This window comes from Drosophila biarmipes, unplaced genomic scaffold, assembly GCF_025231255.1.
Source record: "Drosophila biarmipes strain raj3 unplaced genomic scaffold, RU_DBia_V1.1 ptg000004l, whole genome shotgun sequence".
Classification (NCBI taxonomy): Eukaryota; Metazoa; Arthropoda; class Insecta; order Diptera; family Drosophilidae; genus Drosophila; species Drosophila biarmipes.
In genome coordinates, this window is record NW_026114526.1 from 531,772 (window position 1) to 552,362 (window position 20,591).

A 20,591-nucleotide genomic window follows, 5' to 3' on the forward strand; every position below is an offset into this window, starting at 1 on the left:
TTTTTAGATCTAGCATTTGCTACTGGAGTTGGGAAAACCCAACTAGATCAAAAATCAAATTAACATTAGTAGGGTTTTTATTTTCATAAACTTAATTCAATTAATTAAGATAAAATTAATGACAAGTACTGCATGAGATCCATTTAGGAAAAATAATCAAGTATATGAATTCGATTCAATTACTCAAGGCTTAATAGGTATGAGAAATTGAAATTTATAACATAAAAAAAAAGATCCATTTCACATATGGCTTCTAAAGGCGATGAATTTTCAGCAATCATTCCCATTGTTCGTAGTTTATTTATTCTGAAAGTCCCAGCTGGCTTCTCAGGGAAATAAACCGCGCAGTTGGTAATGGCTTCGTCAGTATATCAGCTAGTTGCAAATCTGTGGGAATATACTTTACACAAATTAGTTTCTTTTCAATTTGCTCTCTTGTAAAATGATATTTAATGTCTATGTGCTTAGTTCTCTTATAGCAAGTAGGGTTATTTGCAATACTTATACAACCTTGATTATCAGTTTCATTCCCAGCCCAATCTGAATCTACATATCCTGTAAGAATATTATTAAAATTAGTTTCTTTCTTGAATCTAAGCTTGAGATTAACAGTTCCCTTCAGATATCTAAGAACTCTTTTAAGGTTTTGCCATAGTTCCTTATTGTTGTTGTTTGTATATCTGCTTAGAATACTTATTGAAGAACTTAAGTCAGGCCGTGTACATAACATTATGTACATCAAACAACCAATTAAATTTCTACAAGGTGCATCACATAGTTCTTCCGATCGCAGAGCCGTATAGTCCAACTTGTTTGGGAGGGGAGTACTAACTGAATTACAATCTTCCATATTACATTTTCTCAATACATTCTGAATATATGACGACTGACTAAGACAAATCTCTCCATCGGTTCTGTCAATTTTTATGCCAATAATGTGTCTAATTTCCCGTAAATCGGTCATTTGAAACTTATCATGAAGGTAAGATTTAAATTCTGACATTGTATCTGATTTGTTTGTTGCAATTACTATATCATCTACATATAACATGATATATATATTTCTCGAAATATCTCCCTTATCCAGAATATAAATACACCGATCAACTCCTAAGTTTTGAAATCCAACATCCTTCAACACACTTTCAAAAACTTCGAACCAACATCTAGCAGCTTGCTTAAAGCCATATATAGCTTTATTAAGCTTACATACTTTATTCTCATAAGACTGATTCAGGCCTTTTGAAACATTCATGTAGATTTCATCTTTTAGAGTTTAATTTAAAAACGCAGTTTTTACATCCATATGATGAACAATTAAATCATGTTGATTTGAAAGGGCCAACAAAAATCTAAAACTGGATATTCGTGCAACTTGTGCAAATGTCTCATCGTAATCAGTCAAATATTCTTGAGTGAAACCCCGCGCTACAAGTCTTGCTTTGTACTTTACTAAGTTCCCAAATTCATCTTGTTAAATACTAAATACCCATTTGCAATCAACTATGTTTTTATTATCTAGCTTATGCACTAAAGTCCAGGTATTATTTTGAAAATGAGACTTAAGTTCATCTTGTATAGCATTCTCCCAGAAAGATCTGTCCTCACGAAACTTAATCTCATCAAAGGTATTAGGAATATCATTTAACCATATTTGAGTATTTATTAGACATCTTTCTAAAAATCGATATGATAATTTGGGTTTACTTTTAATTCTTTCACTACGTCTGATTTCTTCTTCCTCTTCATTTTCTTTTAATTTATCACCAGTTTCAACGACTGGATCGGCATTCTCAAGATATGTGGAATTTTCATTGAGTTGTTCATTTAATTCAGAATCAACAGATTCATTATTTTCCACTAAAGGAAAATCCAACTCTTCATTTTCTTTAGTTAAAGATTTATTATTTTGTTCAACAGTATTACTTTAAACATCCGAATCTTTTCCATGTAAAACTCTTGGTTTTAGCATGTTTATTTCATCCACCACAACATCTCTTGCTGTCATAAATTTCCTCGATTCCTCATTCCATAGTTTATAACCATTTGGTTCATATCCAAAAAGAATAGCTTTAATTGACTTTTCGTCAAACTTTCTTTTTTGTACTTTATTCAATGCATATACCGTCGAACTAAAAATCTTCAGATTTTTGAAATTTTAATCTAGATTGCTTGCCATTTATACAATACTGATTAAAATATTAGTATCTTCAAAAAGACTATTTCGCTTTATTTCCAAAAAATTTTCCTACGCTTATGTGACCTAATCTTTCATGCCATAATCGATACTCAGTACTATTTGAAATTTTAGTCGAAAATACTTTACTGTTCAATTGAAATTTTATAATAGGTACATTGTACTCACAGATTCCATTAAAGGCCAATTTACCATCCTTTGTTACTTTTACACCTCCAGGATTAAATTCAATGGTCATGCCTGCAACCTGCATTTTCTTTACTGATAGTAGGTTGTGTGGAATATCCTTGCAATACAAAACGATTTGGTTTCCGCAGCTGGTAATATTCACAACTCCTTTGGCTGTAGCGTGGATAAACTCTCCGCGTTTGGCAATTTCGATGGGCACATTTGATTCCAAATGATCATATTCGGAGAACAATGCTGTGTCATTTATTAGGTGGTCTGATGCTCCTGAGTCAAGTATAAACTCAGCCTCGTTTGTCTTTGAGTTGGAAGTTTCACTTCTCAACATAAAGGCAAAACTATGCTCTGGTTGGGTTGTTGCTGCTGTTGCCATCTGAGCCTGCCCTTCCTTTCTTTTATTTTCATTCAGATTCTGATTTGGCTGCCTTCTTAAAAAAGAAACAATCCTTCTTTAAATTACCTAGCTTACCGCAATGAAAACATTTTGGTTTCGTTTTGAAACTTGGCTTGAACACTTTTTTCTTCAACTTCTGCATTGGATTATTTTTAAATTTAATATCTTTGAACTCCTTTTTACCTACTGCTTGCAAGACTAGTATCCTTACTAATATTCTTAAGCTTTATTTCTTGGTCAAGAAGTCCTGTTTTAACAAAGGCTTATGTCAAATTATCTTCCGATAGAGTCTCTATTGCCGTTATAACTCCATCATAACTAGGTGGAAGAGTTAGAAGTAAATGGGATATTTTATCCATGTCATCTAATTTTGCTCCTGATGCGTTAAGTTCAGTAATGAGATCGTCGAAGGAATTAAAATGATTGAGGAGTGAAGTGTCACCTTTTAATTTCATGGCTAAAAGTTTCTTTCGCAGAGATAGTTGTGATGCCAAGCTTCTTCTCTCGTAAATTGCATCTAAATTTGCAAAAATCTGTTTAGCAGTGCTACCACTATTAGTGAAAGATAGAAACGCATCACTTAAGTATTCTACTATTAAACCTTTTGCATTTCGTTCAGCCTTTTTTATCTCATCAGTCATTTCTTCATGCGTTTCATTTATAATCTTCAGAAGATCATGCTCTTCTAACAACGCTCTCATTCTAAATTTCCAAATTGAATATTTATCACCATCAAACGGTTTGATATTCCTTTTCCCTTTATCCATTGTGATTTTAAAACCCAACAGCAAATCAAAAAAAAAACTAGCAACACTCCTGAGAAACAGTCTCCAGCAATCTTTTAAGGCAACAATTTCTAGCAACTTTTCACAGCAACAACGTACAGCAACTTTTTACAGCAACAATTTCCAGCAACTTTATCACAGCCACAATTTTTCTTAACAGAAGCACTGTCTGGTAACTCCGTCTTGCCACCACGCGGAGATTTGCGGCAAATTCGTCGAAGCGTCTCTAGAACGATCTCGGCGAATTGGTTAAATGTATGTGTGCTTTTTGCTGTGGAAATATATAATAAAATAAAAAAATATATTTAATTCTCTTAAAGATTCCCTTTATTATTAATATTATATATTATTATTTGTTGTTCATGTACATTCCGTATGTACATTTGCAGAATTGCATATTCGTATGCACACACACACTTTTAAACTTTTTTTCACTTTTATACACTTTTATATTGTAACAATCAAAGCATTACCATTTATTCATTGTAATTGTGTCTGGGCCCATAACCTATTGTAATTTAATAATAAAGAAATAATACAATTAAGTATTAACCAGACAACCACCAATGAATAAATAATAACGCACAATTAGATTTTAGGTGTACCACACGCTCTCAATGCCAGAAAGGAAGTGAACGAGAATATCGATAGGTCAAGTTATCAACGAACAGGCGTGATAGATGTCAAGACAACAACGAACACATTTTGGTGTGCATAATTAATAATGTGACTTTTGCATATTTGAAGATGCAAATTTCAACAATTTCAATGCCAATACCCTTGAATGACTCAGCCAGTTCAGAAATGTCTTCCTTATACTGATTGGATGCTGCTTTCGGTGCAAAAACACATATTTTTCAAGGCATTTTGCGTTCTTGGGAACTCGTGCTTGCAATTCGTCCGTGAGTTTAATCAAGCAGTATATCAAGTGGTCCGGCAAGCAAGTCGAAGACAAATCATTAAAAAGGTATCCATAGTTTATACATTCCACTGGCATCAGGAAGTTTTTCTCGACGTTGTACATTTGGAACAATGTATCAGCTTTATAGCCAGAGTCACCTCGTTTGGACGTACGAGCCATTTCAAAATGCAGCTTTATATAGTCCCAATCATCTAATATTGTTTGAATGGCACTCAGTCTGGCCAGCCCTCTAGTTCCAGAAAGCTTTGTAATCTTTTTTGCGTCACAGCCAGCAACGATTTTATGCAAGCGTTGAAACTCGATGTTTCTGCTCGTGCTGTTTGTGTGACTCCTTGACCATGAAGTCCAAACTTTTAGGAAGAACATCACATGCATGTGTTTCCTTCTCGCCAACAATTCTAATCTGCTTTTTTGTTGCAGCATGTTTGTCTAAGCCTTTGCGGTGCGCACCAATTTCTGCTTTCTAATAAATGCACAAAGCTTTAGAGGTGCTACCTGGCGATGGTTTCAACCAATCTTAAATAAAAGAAAAGTACATGTAAATAAAAGTACATTCAGTTTGTGGACTGTACACTTTACGTTTAAAACTCTTTTACCATGTAAAATGTAAATCACCTTTAAAACATGCTTCAGTCTCACGTTCCCTTTTATAATTTTGGACATATTTAGTTTTTGGAAGCACTGGAGCCATATTAAACTTAAATTTACTTAATATCCAAAATTTTTGGGAAATCACAGTTAGAAAACTTGTACTTGTGAGCAGTAGAAATGGCGTGAGCGTGGAAAAAAAAACCATTAAAGTTTTTCCCCCCTATAATGTTCTCCAGCACGTCCAAAAACCCCTAAATCTAGGGGGAAAACCCCTGATCTGGGAACACTGTTGTGAGTTCTATCCCGCGAAAGAGCGCGGCTCTCATTCGCCTCGCAGTCGACTTCGAGCCGATTAAGCGATTAAGCTAAATTTTGGAATTGCAGGGGAAAAGCAGGAAAAAACATACCAATTTGTTTGAAATTAAATTCTGGAATTAGAGTGTTAAAAACATTTACATTTGTTTTGTTTTCTTAAATTTTAATAATTTTATTTTTTTTTTGTGTACAAAGGTTTGTTTTAAAAAGTGAACATTAGGTAAGAAAAAAATAAGGAAAATAACTCATACAAAGGAAGAATGGTCAAGAAATAGATGCGGTCGGTATCAACGTTTGCCAGATATTTTAGACATCTGAGAAGACCACTATGTCGCCTTAGAAGAAGCTTCTGGGTGCTACCCATAAATTGAAGCGAAGATCGGCACTGTATATATAACGTATAATAACTTGATTTTACTTTCACTGTTTAAAAAATAATGGTCTGCGAAAGACTTATCTAGAAAGCAGATATATATTTTTTTAAATCACTGTTTTTGTTTATTGATCAGTTAGCGTGGGTAACTCAAACTTCTTCACATAATTAAACGCAAGTGAAAAAGAAGAAAAGAGATGCATGCCAAAAACAACAAGCAACATCAACGGGCTCCGCTAATCCGTTGTTGTTCTGTTTTTTTTTGACATGTCCCGTTTGTCGATGCATTATCCGTGCCCATGAAATCAGAGTATTAATGGACGACTATGCAAGTTGTTATGTAAAAATGTTTATATGATGGACGTTGATGCACTTCGTACAAACAAGTGTCCCACGGACACCAAGCAAGTGCTTTTTACGCTAGTGGCCCTATTTTCAATTTGGTCAAAATATACGAGTTTGCGAGAAAGATACATTAAACAAATAGAGACGAGACACAAATAAAAATAAAAGGCACAACTAAGAATTAAGAAAATGAGTTAAAATATTAGGTTTTAATACCGGGATAGAAGTTGAATGGCATATTAATTGATAAAGGCTGTTGTAGTTAATACATAGAACGCGAAAGGGCTCGTGCAGACAAACATTTTATGAACATTGTGGCAAATTTAGAGGATAATAATTTTGTGTTAGTCTAACAGGAACATTGAATGTTTAGAAGCTTACAGGTTCTGCAATATCAATATCATCTCTTAAAAGATTAGATAGATAGATTAGAAAAGATAGTACCAAGCATTGTTTTACGATTTACAAGTGTAGGTAAATTAAGCAAATGTAACCTACTCTGGTAGGAAAGTAGCCTTACGTTTTGCTCCCAGTTCAAACTACAAAAGGCATATAAATAAAATTTTTTTGTATAGACTCAATACGGTCGATTTGCACTTGATATTGTGGACTCCAAACCGACGAACAATATTCCCAAATAAGACGGACAAGGGAGGTAAATAATAAAATCCCAAATATCTTTATAAAAAGTCATGACGTCGCATTTAAGGCAATTTAAATTAAAAAGGTGGTACTCTACATTTTTTCTTTAATGCATTTATTACAATAGATGTCAATTTAAGAAGGTTGGTGGTGGTGGATCTTTGCTTAACAAAACCATGCTGACACGGTGATATAAGCGAGGAACATAAATGTTGTAAATGACAAATGATAATACGTTCAAATGCTTTAGGAATTGGCGACAATTAAGAAATACCTCTATAATTTTGGGCATCCGCCTTCGCACCCTTTTTCTGAAGTGGAATTATAAAAGAGACCTTCCAGATAGAAGGAAAAACTGATGATGAAATAGACAAAGTAAAAAGTTAAAGAATCGGTTTACAAATGGTTGACGCACAAAACTTAAGCACACATCCAGAAAGTCCATCTGGACCGGGAGAATAAGTGGGCGTTGTTGTTAAAAAATTTCTTAAGAGAGAGCTTTCGGTGAATACAGGTGAAAAAATACAAATTGCCCTATTTAAAGGATTAGTGTAGTTAGAATTTGACCAAGCTGTCAAACTATATGTAGTTAAAAAAAACTCATCAAATAAATTCGTACCGATGAAGGCAATGCCGATGACTTACGCTTGGCATTAAGAAATATGTAAAACTGTTTCGGGTCGTTTGAAAATTCAAATTTACATCGATTTAGATAATTAGAACAGCAATGACTGTTGAGAACATTAAAATCCGTTCGAGCCACAACATATTTCGAAAAATCTGTTGGTCTACCCGATTTTTTATACTTTTTATAAGTGTTAGTATATTCCCACTACTCGACTGAAAAAGGCAAAAAACGACGATAACCTCCGATACCGTAAATAGTATACCCCGTCACTAAAAAAAAAAAAAAAAAAAAAAAATTGGTGTCATTGGAGAGCATTTTTCAAGCCCTTTCCAATGGTATAATTTTCTCTGTTCTAAAATTAAAACTCACAAAATTAAAATTTCACACCTTCGCGCACAAGCAGTCATGAGCAAGGACTCGAGGGTAGGGGGTGAGATTCGGGTTCGTGGGTACGCACGTTCACTTTCTCCTGCTCATTCTTAGAAGATAACGAGGGGTCACAATATTTGAAATGCAATAAAAAGGGAGGGTTCCGTGGAATACCAAACACACTGATTCTGGGATGAGTATACGCTTGCAATTAAAAACAAGTCATACAAAATACATTTAAAACCGCCTAAAAAACCTCCGCAACCACTTCTAATAGCTACTCTTAGCTTAAGGCTTAGGAAATTCGAATGGTTGCATCGCGACATCTTATGCCAATGTTGGCTTAACTGACCATTTATTCATATCTTGCTTACACAGAGATTGCCTTTCCTTAACCTATGTCGAAGTTGCACACCTTCGATATTTACCTACATCCGGACCCCTCCTACACCACGTTCACCCCCGGTAACTTGTTATCAATCCTTGTGTTCGTTTTCCTTCTAATAATTCCATTCTACTGGGGTATTGGGCTGCTCCTTATGTTCGAGAACCAATCGGATTGGTTCTAGGAGTACAACATGCCTATATGCACTCCCTGTAGATGCCAACCTGTTAAGTGAACATTCTGGACTATAAAAATGACACCACTCAAATTGCTCAGGATCAGTTCTTCAAATGCCTCAGTACTGTAGTCTAATAAAATAATTAGATCCACATCGGTCCTTGCAATCGCGCCTAACAATTCTAATCGTGCTTTTTACCTTTTAAACGAGTGGCTGAAAATTGTTAACAACATTATCGTGCTTTTTACCTTTATAACGAGTTGGTGAAAATTGTTAACAACATTGCAACATATAACAATATATTTTTTGAATAAAAATATTAAAACCAAAACCCTAAAAATGGAGTCATTCGTTGCTTGTGATTTGTGCACCAAAAATGTGGAGATGAGTGAGTTTGAAACTTATTATGCTTAGTGATCAAAGCCTCGGAATGCCTTCGAGGTTTTAATGTGTAAATCAAAAATAAGGTGTGCTCTAGGCAACCACTAAACAGAAGGCCAAATCATTTGGACGATCATCCGACGAACATCATCAAGTGCTCTCAAACGGATGAGAATGGATGAGGGTAAGGAAGTACTCAAACAAGGAAAAAAGCTAAGATTAGCGAAAATAAAAATGATTTAAAATTAGAACTTTTATGTCCTACTTGTGGTGACAAATATCTTGCATCAAGGGAACGACGACATATATTGACTGATAAGCATAAAAATGCATCAGCCAGAGAAGTAAAAAATAATGAAAACATAATTCTTCTTAACTCTCAAACTGTTTTTCTTGTTAAATCATATCGAATCAATAGTACAGTCCACAACACTATTGATTTAAAAGATTTTTATCAGCATTGCCAAAAAACTATAATTGAAATTATAAAGCATTGCATGATAGAATATAGAGCCATTAAATTCAACCTAAGAGTTTATGGTACCTACAGTGGCTCGAAGCTTATTTCGTGCAAGAGAAAAATTAAATTTTAAATTGTCATTGCTGCCAAACTAGGAACGATATCAACAAAATTTAAACGCAATAATTCAAATAAACTCTTCATTTATTAATATAACAAAACAAAATTCCTTAATCTAAAAAAACAAAACAAATTTTCATATAAAACTTAAAAATAAGGCATTTCTGGCGTCGAAGCTTAATTCGTGCAAGCACTTAAATATATTGTAACATTTTTATTTCTTAAATTTAATATTTTGTTGGACCGCCTTTTTGTTTCTTAACCGATTTAAGACGATTTCCCATGGACTCCACTAATTTCTTTGTTGTTTCCACAGGAATTTTACGCCACTCTTCCAATAAGGCACTCTTTAGCTCAGTTTTGTTAGAAATTTTCCTTTTGCGGATCGCTTGGTCCAAAATCTCCCACAAATTTTCAATAACGTTTAAATCTGGGGATTGTGCTGGTGTTTTTATGGTGTGTGGACAGTTCCAGACCAACCAAAACTTCACATCGGCAGCAGTGTGCTTCGGGTCGTTGTCTTGATAAAAAATGGAACGGTCCAGTATTCCCAAGCTTTCTGCGCTTTGTAGTAAGTTTTCTTTTAAAATATATAAATACATCTTAGCATCCATAATGCCATCAATGAAGACTAGGTTTCTCACCCCAGACGCAGCCATACAGCCCCAAACCATAACATGGCCTCCACCGTGCTTGACCGTAGCTTTTAGATTTTTTGTATCTAGCTCCGTATTCGGACGCCGCCAAACATAATGCCTCCCATCCGACCCGAAAATGTTGTATTTGGATTCGTCCGCAAAAATAACGTCATTCCAGTACGAAATCGGCTTAGTCTCCATCTCCTTGGCGAACTTGAAACGAACAATTCTGTTCTTGTCGCTGATGAATGGTTTCTTTAGAGCAACTCGACCATTAAAATTATGCTTGTGCAGTACGTTGCGAATTGTGTCTGGGCAACATTTTTTGCCCATTTCCTCTTCTATCTCTGCAGCGATTTTTGGAGCCGATAGTTTGGGGGTTTCCCTAACTTTTCGGACTATTCGGCGCTCCTCGTGGTCGTTAAAAATTTTGTTCGGCGCAACTCGGCCCCTATCTTCCTCTCGATTTTCGCGAACAAATCTTTGAATTATATATTGCACCGTACTGGGGCTTAAGCAAACCATTTCGGCTATGGCACGCTGGGTTTATCCATCCTTAAAGTGTTTAAGGACTAATTCCCTTTGCTCGATCGTTATTCGCGGACCCATAGCCAAAAATTACCGGTAAATTTTACTTTAGTGTAACCAGCTCCGAAAACGTATAAAATGTTTATTTAAGAATACAAATAAACAAGTATACAGAAAAAAAACGGATTGAAAAGTCCCTTTTTTATGTTTTTTTTGAGTTTAAAGTCTTTGCACGAATTAAGCTTCGACGCCAGAAATGCCTTGTTTTTTAGTTTTATATGAAAATTTGTTTTGTTTTTTTTAGATTAAGTAATTTTGTTTTGTTATATTAATAAATTAAGAGTTTATTTGAATTACTGCGTTTAAATTTTGTTGATATCGTTCCTAGTTTAGCAGCAATGACGATTTAAAATTTAATTTTTCTCTTGCACGAAATAAGCTTCGAGCCACTGTATATTAAACAAACAGACGAAGGAGTTACTGTTGAAACAACAAAACATTTTGGGACATCATATAAATCTGTATACCAAAATGAAAGCATTGTCGATGAACTTAATATGGCAGTAGATAGCTTACTAGCATTGAGCAGTGAGTTTTAAGAAAAAGACTCTGGTTGGGCAATAAAAAATTTCAATTATTTTGAAATTACCATAATAAAGCTAGAAAACATTCCTGCTAGCGGATACATTCAGGCCCCGAAGAATATAAGAGCCCGAAATGCACTTATAAACGCACAGAATACTGACGTATTTTGTTTCAAATGGTGCATACTGGCATTCATAGCTAACAAAACTCATGAGAGTGCTAGCTTTACAACAGCAAAGCAAAAAAAGTATTCACGAGAGAAAATGACAAAGCCTACAACTTACCACATTAATATTAATAATGAAATAATTGTATATGACGGAATAAGATTGGATTTTTCAGGAATCGAGTTTTCAATAACGAATAAAGGGATTATCCATTTCGAGAAAAATAATAAAGACTTTAGTATAAATGTTTATGAGATCGACGCCTCGGCCTCGTTTTACCCTGAACCAAACACTACAACTTCATTCAAGGGCTTTCATAAAAAATTATCTCCTCCGGTGGTGATATATGCCGATATTGAGGCTATTCTTGAAAACTATAGAACATGCCTAAATTCGTCTTCAACGTCGTCAACAACAAAAGTGCAGAAGCATACTGCATATGCCGTATCATTTTATATAGCACATAAATATAATCCGGATCTTAACGAATTGTGAACATATAAAGGTATGTAAAAACAATAAATAATTAATTTCTTAGTATTTTAAAAAGTAATTCAAATTTTGTATAATTTTATAGGCGCTGACTGCATACAAAAATTCTGCAAATCACTAAAGGAAAAAATACGAGCTTGTTTTACATGTACTGGTCGACTTCCAAAAACCCGATTGCTAGCACAATCCATGAACAGGAAGGAAATTGCTGTGCCTGTGAAAAGGAAATAAACGCTGACGACCTGGACAAATATTTTGATCAATTTTACATGGGTCCGATTCATAAAAATTTTAAGCCAAAGTACAAATTAAGTGATCCCTTCTTTCCTGTAGTATTTCATAACTTATCTAAATATGACATACATTTATTCATTACTGAATTAGAAGGAGACTTAAGCCCCATACCCTGTAATAAAGAGCTTTATATAGCGCTAACGCAGACAATTAAAATAAATTCATCAAATAGATATAAAATAAGATATATCGATTCGATTAGGTTTTTAAATTCTAGTTAGAAAAACTATCAAGCTACATGGAGGACAAAGATTTTAAAATTCTAAGTACTAAATTTCAGGGAGAAAAATTTAAGCAAATGCGTAGGAAGGGTGTTTTCCCTTACGACTATTTAGATAGTTTTGAAAAATTTGAGGATACCCAGCTTCCTGACATTGATAGTTTTTACAATTCTCTCAGCGAATAAAATAAAAATCATCTATACGATTACAATTTTGCACAAAAGGTTTGGAAAACATTCAACTGTAATACTATAAAAGATTATATAAAACTTTATTTAGAAAGTGATGTTTTAATTTTGACCGATGTTTTCGAAAATTTTAGAAAAATTTGTCAGAAAATTTATAAGCTTGACTCTACTAACTATGTTACAGCACCGTCAATATCTTGGGATGCTATGCTCAAGTATACTAATGCAAATTTAGAACTTATTAGTGACGGAGACATGTACAACTTTTTAAAAAGAGCGATAAGGGGTGGGTTAACTCAATGTACCCAAAGAATTTCTAATAATAAATATATAACTAACTTCGATTCAAGTAAACCAAATAACTACCTCAGCTATATTGATGCAAATAATTTATATGGTTGGGCAATGAGTCAACCATTACCGCTTTCAGGATTTAAATTTTTAAGTAATGATCAATTAGAATCTTTCGATTTCAAAAATATTTCTGCTGATGGAAATGTAGGATATATATTAGAAGTGGATTTAGAATATCCTACTGATCGGCATGACTCGCATAACTACTTGACTTTCTGTCCAGAAAACAAAGTTCCTCCAGGAGGTAAGCAGAAAAAACTTATAGCTGATTTATCGAATAAAAGCGAATACATTATCCACTTAAAACAGCTTCAACTTTGTATACAGCATGGTTTAATTGTAAAAAAAATACATAGGGTTTTGTCTTTTACACAATCATGCTGGTTAAAGCCTTATATTGATTTAAACACTGATCAAAGAAAAATAGCCGAAAATGATTTTGAAAAAAATTTTTTTAAGTTAATAAATAATGAATAAATTCAGACTGACATTGTCTATACAGATTTTAGTAAGGCCTTTAACTCCGTTAACCACTCTCTTCTTTTATTTAAATTAGATCAGCTTGGGTTTCCTGGTAATCTGGATTTCATGTTACTTGAATGGTAGGACTCAGAGGGTTATATTCAAGAATGCTGTTTCAAAATTGATTTCCTTGACATCTGGAGTGCCTCAGGGTAGTCAGTTGGGCCCTTTGCTGTTTACTTTGTTTATTAACGATATTCCCTCAAACATAACACATTCTCGTGTACTAATGTATGCTGATGATGTTAAGCTTTGTTTATCTTATAATGATATAGCGTCGGGATTTAACTTACAGTCGGATATTGATTGTTTTCATGGATGATGTGAGTACGACCATTTAAATTTGAACTGCCTTAAATGCAACGTTATAACTTTTTATAGGGGTACTCCTACGTTTATCAGTTACTTTCTTAAAAATACGCCACTTGACCGTATATATTCAGCTAACGATTTAGGTGTTCTTCTTGACCCTAAACTTAAATTTGACGGCCACATTATGTCCACTGTTAGCAAAGCCATGAGTGTTCTTCGGTTTATAAAGCGTTGGTCAAATAAATTTGATGACCCTATACGACCAAATTATTATTTACCTCCATTGTCCGTCCTATTTTGAAATATTGTTCGTCAGTTTGGAGTCCACAATATCAAGTGCACATCGACCGTATTGAGTCGGTTCAAAAAAAAATGTCTCTTGTTTGCCCTGCGTAGTTTGAACTGGGATCAAAACGTAAGGCTTCCTTCCTACGAGAGTAGATTACAATTGCTTAATTTACCTACACTTGCAAATCGTAGAACAGTGCTTGGTACTATTTTTATACAAAATCTTATAAGAGGTGACATTGATTCTGCAGATCTTTTAAGCCGCCTAATATTCAACGTTCCTGTTAGACTAACACAAAATTATTATCCTCTAAATTTGCCATGATGTACATCAAATTTTTGTCTGCACGAGCCCTTTCGCGTTCTATGTAATAACTATAATAAACTTTATCATTTAATTTGCATTTCAACACCTATCCCGGTATTAAAAACTAATATTTTAACTCATTTGCTGTGTCTATCAGTATACGGCAAAACAATGAAAAATGTCGCCAAGCGTAGAAATATAGTATTAGTAAAACATTATAAATCAAGACAAAATTCGCCAGGCTTCAGGCAACGCGTTGCTAGACATGACTTCCATAGCGTTGAGATATTTGGGACAGATCTTGCAGCGATTCAATCAACACCATCAAAAATTATGTATGATAAGCCAATATACATGTTTTAGAATTATCTAAATGGTTAATGTATGAATTTTATTATAATTTTCTATTACTTAAAAGTTCTTCTTAGAAAATAATTTATATGGATCTGTATCCATATAAATTTATTTTATCTTCAGAGGAAGACTTTTACGAAACTATAAAAGAAAATCCTGAACGATTTGATACCTCAAATCATAAACTAGAAAACCAATTTAATATAGTTCAAGCTAATAATAGGGAACCTGGCAAAATAAGGGATGAACATGCAGGCAGGGTTATGACTTATTTTGCTGGACTTAAGGCTAAGGCATACTCTTGTTTAGTTGATAAGGAAGGAAACGAAAACGAATGTATAAAAAAAATTAAAGGAGTTAAGAAATCAGTTATTAAAAAACTGAATCATGAAGATTATATAGAATGTATAAAGTATAAAAAAAACATTTTATGGATCCCAGCGAGTTATTCGAAGTAGGTCGCACATCCTCTATACTGAAATTATGAATAAAATAAGTCTTAATTATAAGGATGATAAGAGATATATTTTATCAGATAATTGTAATACATTGGCTCATGGTCATTATAATATTGAACATATATTAAGTAGTTAAAATTAAACCCGTTATTAAATAAATGTTTATATGTTTATATTATAAGAATAAAAATTTGTAAATAAATAGATAAAAAATTAAACTTAATATTGTTGCGTTTTATTACTTTAGCAGGTCATTTACAGATATCCATGAGTTGTGGCTGGAATCGAAACCGCTCCTTTTTACAAGCACTTGATTATTTTTCCTTTTTAGTATTTTCTCTACTAGGAAAGCATTTTTGTCTTTCACTTTTTGAAGTTCCTCTTCATAAAATGACCCATTAATAGGGGTACCCATATAATCTTGTATTTCATATGTTACGTCCAATTAGGTTCGTATCCCTTCATAAATGCTCCCTTGTATTTACTTATTCTAACAAAATCAGCTACTAAAAATTTATGTTTTGGAAATATTTTTGGTATGTTATATACCGATTTTAAAATAACTCTTCATTTTTCGTGCAGACATCTATAGGCTTCATTTTAATTGTTCGGTGATATGAATTATTGCATTGATTTACGAGATAATTGATGTTATGAATCCACTTATATTTACCCTGCATACTAAACATTTTCCATATACGATTTTTTAATGTTCTATTAAAGCGTTCACATATAGAAGCCTTGAGATGCGTATAAGTATGATAATGATTTATATCAAATTTATCCATTAATTTCCTAAAAGTGGAATTAAAAAATTCTTTCCCTTGATCTGACTGAATATTCTTGGGTGTACTTTTACTCTTTCTAAAAACAGATTTCATTGTCTCTGCTACATCCAGGGCAGACTTTGACTTAACTGCCTCGGCGTATGCATACTTTGAGAACGTGTCAATAACGGTCAGTAAATATCTAAAACCCTTATTTTCTTTCGAAAATGGTATCATTTCAACTAAATCAATTTGCCATGTGTCATGTATCCCTTTTTGAACGAACTTTCGCCGTATGAAGTTTTTTCGCGCTGCCTTATGAATTTCATCGACAACTTGTTGTTTGCTCATCTTAAGGTGTTGATTTATTAGTGTTATTTTTTATTTGATGACAATGGTTGCTTAGTCAAGTATACAAGAACATCCCTTTTTATTTCTGAACGCATCTTTTTTGAAATTTCAAAACATAATCGTGTTAAATCTATTTGCACATCCTTATCATAGGTTCCTTCTAAATCAGATAGTTGAATATCAAATTTTTGTAAAGATACAATATGATTATTGTAAAGATATATTACTTGCTGTCTTAATATGAAGTTCCAACATAAAAATGTAGTAAAAAATATGCCTAATCTTAGTAATGATCTCCAGGACTCAGAATCAAACTCAATTTTGTTACCATACTGATTAATCACAAAAACGTACTGATTATCTGATTTCCTAAATCTAAAGTTACATTTTATGGAGTACAAGCACGGATGATCAATAATTGTATCAGGCATCAAGAAGTCATACTGGTCCAGTTTCAACTGAATAAATTCCTTATACGTAAGCAGTTGCATCCATTCGTCTTTGTCAAATCCAATGAAATTATTTTTACTTTGCTGCATCCAAACCATCGGAAAAAATGTTCGAGTAGTTGACAGACCACATTTCAATTTTAAGTTATGAACAACATAATACTCGAATCCAAAAATGACTTCGTGGTCCTGTTTCTTTCGAGATGTTTTATTTCTTTTAGTTACACACGTGTCCATCAGGTAAGACTACTTTAAATAAACTGTAAATATGTTCTAGTCTTACCGGTATATAAAGGAGAAAGCCCTAGCAAGCACACCCTCAGTTGATTAAAAAATCTCAACCAATGATGAACACAGTCGATCGCAGTTCAAGCATTATAGTAGATTTTCTATATGTACTTGGTAACAACAAACAAGTTTTCGTTAAGGAGCTGGCGTTTATGCCTGCTGGAACCGTTTTACCAAATTTTTTCCATTTCAATCCGCCATATAACATAAAGGAATTGGATAATGGAGCTCTTAAGCAGCAGCACCTTAACCAGCAGAACATAAACGGATTGGATTGGTCAGCTGGAGATATTCCATACACAAGTCTTGAAGAAATACTCACACCACTCAATAAGTATCACACAGTTCTTGTTCGTGGTGAAATTAAAAAGAATTTGTTAATCAAGTATTTATCAACAAACATTATCGATATAGATATAGGAAGAAGTTTAACTCAACCACCCAATTTTTTTACGAATTGTAGAATACACAAGAAAAAGCTTCCACTTCGATGTTCATTAAATAATTTATTTAAGCTGTTTGTATTCTTAGAAAACACCAATTATGAAATATATAGTAATGGTGACACATGTGTTTAAAATTTAGTAAAAAGAAATTCATGGTCCTATCAGGTTGTCTCTTATTATGGATTCTTTTAAGAGATTTTTTGGAAATGATCCCCGTAAAAATGGATACACGCAACATATTTATTGTAATTATTGCGGATCTGATACTCATTTCGAGAAGAACTGCTCCAAGAAACGCGATCAAGAGAATATTAATAAAACCTAGTATAACTTAAAAACATTATACAAGCAATTAGTAATAATATAACATATTAAAATTCATTCCGAATAAAAAAAATTTTTTTAATAAAAAATATTTACACAATTTATACATCCTTTTACAATGCTTATTTGTGGACCCAAAGGATCGGGAAAACCAACCTTTTTAGAAAATCTAATCACCAAAAAGAATGATCTTTTTAATATTTCAATAGATCGAATTATTTGGTGTTATGCAGAGGAGAGTGCCAAGCCCAATTTCGAAAAGATTGAATATTTTAAAGGAGTCCCTGAAACAGTTGAAAATGAAACGAACGAACCAATTCTTTTAATATTGCATGACTTGATGATGGGAGCCTTTAATAAAAATGTGTGTGAGCTGTTTACAAAAGGATCACACCATAGGAATTTATCAGTAATAGTGGTAACTCAGAACATATTTCATAAATCTTCGCACACCAGAGATATTTCACTAAATACCAAATACATTGTTGCTTTTAAAAATCCTCGTGATAAGCTTCAATTTCAATGTTTAGCAAGACAAATTTACCCAGAAAACCCCACGGAGCTATTTAGAATATATAAAGAAGTAACGGAGCAACCTCACGGATATTTACTTATTGATCTCACTCAGGGCATTAACAATCTCTTAAGATTTAGATCTGACATTTTTAATTCAGAATATTCTGTGTGCTGTTCAAATGAAAATGGTTTACAAAAAAAGCCTAAATCGCTTGAAAGCGAACAAACATTAATTGTATGTGCTCAAAAAGGCCGACAATAGACTACGTAAGGCAATTATAAGCAATAGTAATAGTGACCTGGTAAAAACAATAGTAGAGATTGTATTGAACACATTACAGGGATACCATAAAGGTACTAAATCCCATCTTAATGCTCTAAAAAAGTATAAAAATGCATTGCGCTACCTTTCGTGCCCAAAGCGTACATTAGACTGTAAGAGAAAAGTCCTTATTCAAAAAGGGGGATTTCTACCGATTCTAATAACTTCATTGCCTTCTGGAATTTTCGGAAAACTATTAAAAAATGATTAAAAATAAACATAATTTAAGCAAAGTAATTTTATTGCATCCTAACAGCTATCAGAAATTGATAAACAATGATAGAGGAAATGAATTAATAAATATAAAATTTTTACCAATATTAAATAACAACAAAATATGTGATTTCGATAAATGGATCAAAATTCGTCAAGAATTAAGTTACTATCAAAATAAAAAACGTAAAAAATCATGGAATTTTCAAAATGAACAAAAAGCGAATCCTATTACAACCAAAACAATTGAATCCTAAACCACTGATTGGATTGATATAAAACCCAGCACATCAAAATCAACATCAAAGTACGATCACTCACGTCCGGAAAAATTTGAGTTTCTCGATTTACCACCTGAAAGTGATATGAGGATTTTAATTCAAATAAAAAAGAAAATGTTTCAGATAAACGAAAAGTGAGTGATACCTCTTTTTTAGATAGTGAAACAGATAAAAAGAAAATAGGATTAGAGAAACCAGTGCTCAAAGCGAAGCCCAATGAACGACAACGCAAATTCAAAGCAAAACTACAAAAATTGAAAACGGAAACTTTACCTTATCAAAATTTTAAATATGTAACAGGACGTGAAAGGTTAATGCGATCGATTAGAACAAAAAATCCAGTACAAACTGGTAAAAATAAATTAAATTGGATTTCGTATCATTAACTTCCATAAATATCAAATATGGGTTATTTAAATAAGATTCTTATCACATTGTTAAGTAATGACTCAATGAATGTAGTGTGCATTTACAAACATTATTAACATTCCAGAAGACATGAACGATGATTGGGAAGTCGGTATTTAAGACATATATTTGAATAATTACATTAAATATACACCTAACCAAGATAAAAATGTCGTTGCAGAAACCGAGTTTGTTAGTCTTGTAAATGCTGAAACATTTAGGTATAAAAATGTATCCGTTCAAACGAATATTCCTGAAAATGGATTGATTTTTATTTACACTGACATAATAAAACCAAGGTCAGTAGGTAGTAAAAGACCGCGATGTCTTCGTGTAATGCATTATAATGGAAAGGAAAGAAATATTCAATTTAAAAATATTGAATATTACCCTTTGGCCAAATTAAATCTCAGTACTCATTACTGATTCCAATGGATATAAGGTACCATTTGAAACTTCAGCTGTTCCGATTTTCGTTACTCTTCACTTTAGAAGAAGAAGAAGGTCAGGACTATAAATAATGCATACCCAAATATTATTTATTTAGAACCAAAATAGTCATCATGGTGAAATCTTATCAGGATTATTATGTAAATCAGTGTGGTGGGGGCTTAAGCAACATCGGAAGTCTTTACATATCTATGTATATAGTGCAACAAGGACGAGGAATCGGAAATTTTTTTAAGCGGTCTTTTTAATTACATAAAACCACTTTTTCTTTCGGGCATAACTGCTATGAAAAATCAGGTTGCTGAGATTGGGAAGGCTGTAATCAATGAATTTGGGAGAAAGCCTTTAAGAAATATAATTCAAGAACAAAGTAAAATTGCTTTACAAAATCTTTCAAATAAAGCAATTGATAAAATTACCCGTTTTCAAAGTGGAAGTGGAAAAAGAAATAAAAGGCTCGGTAATAGGGAAAAACGACTTCATTATACATCTAAACGACCACGTAAACATACCCAAACGCAACATAAAAAAAAAAATCAACAAGAAAATTAAATATTAAAGATATTTTTTCTAAAGCAAAATGAGTACGCATATCAAATGTATGAAAAGTGTATGAATTCTATTCTAAGAACTGAAGAAGTCTCATACAACCCAATTGCTTCTTTGGACGGTGCCTCTTCAATCGAATTTGTTTGCTTGGGAAATGGTGAAACGTATCGAGATTTATCCAGCGTTTATTTACGACTTGTTGTGCAACTTAAAAAAAATGATAACAACAGCATTGAAGGAAATGCTAT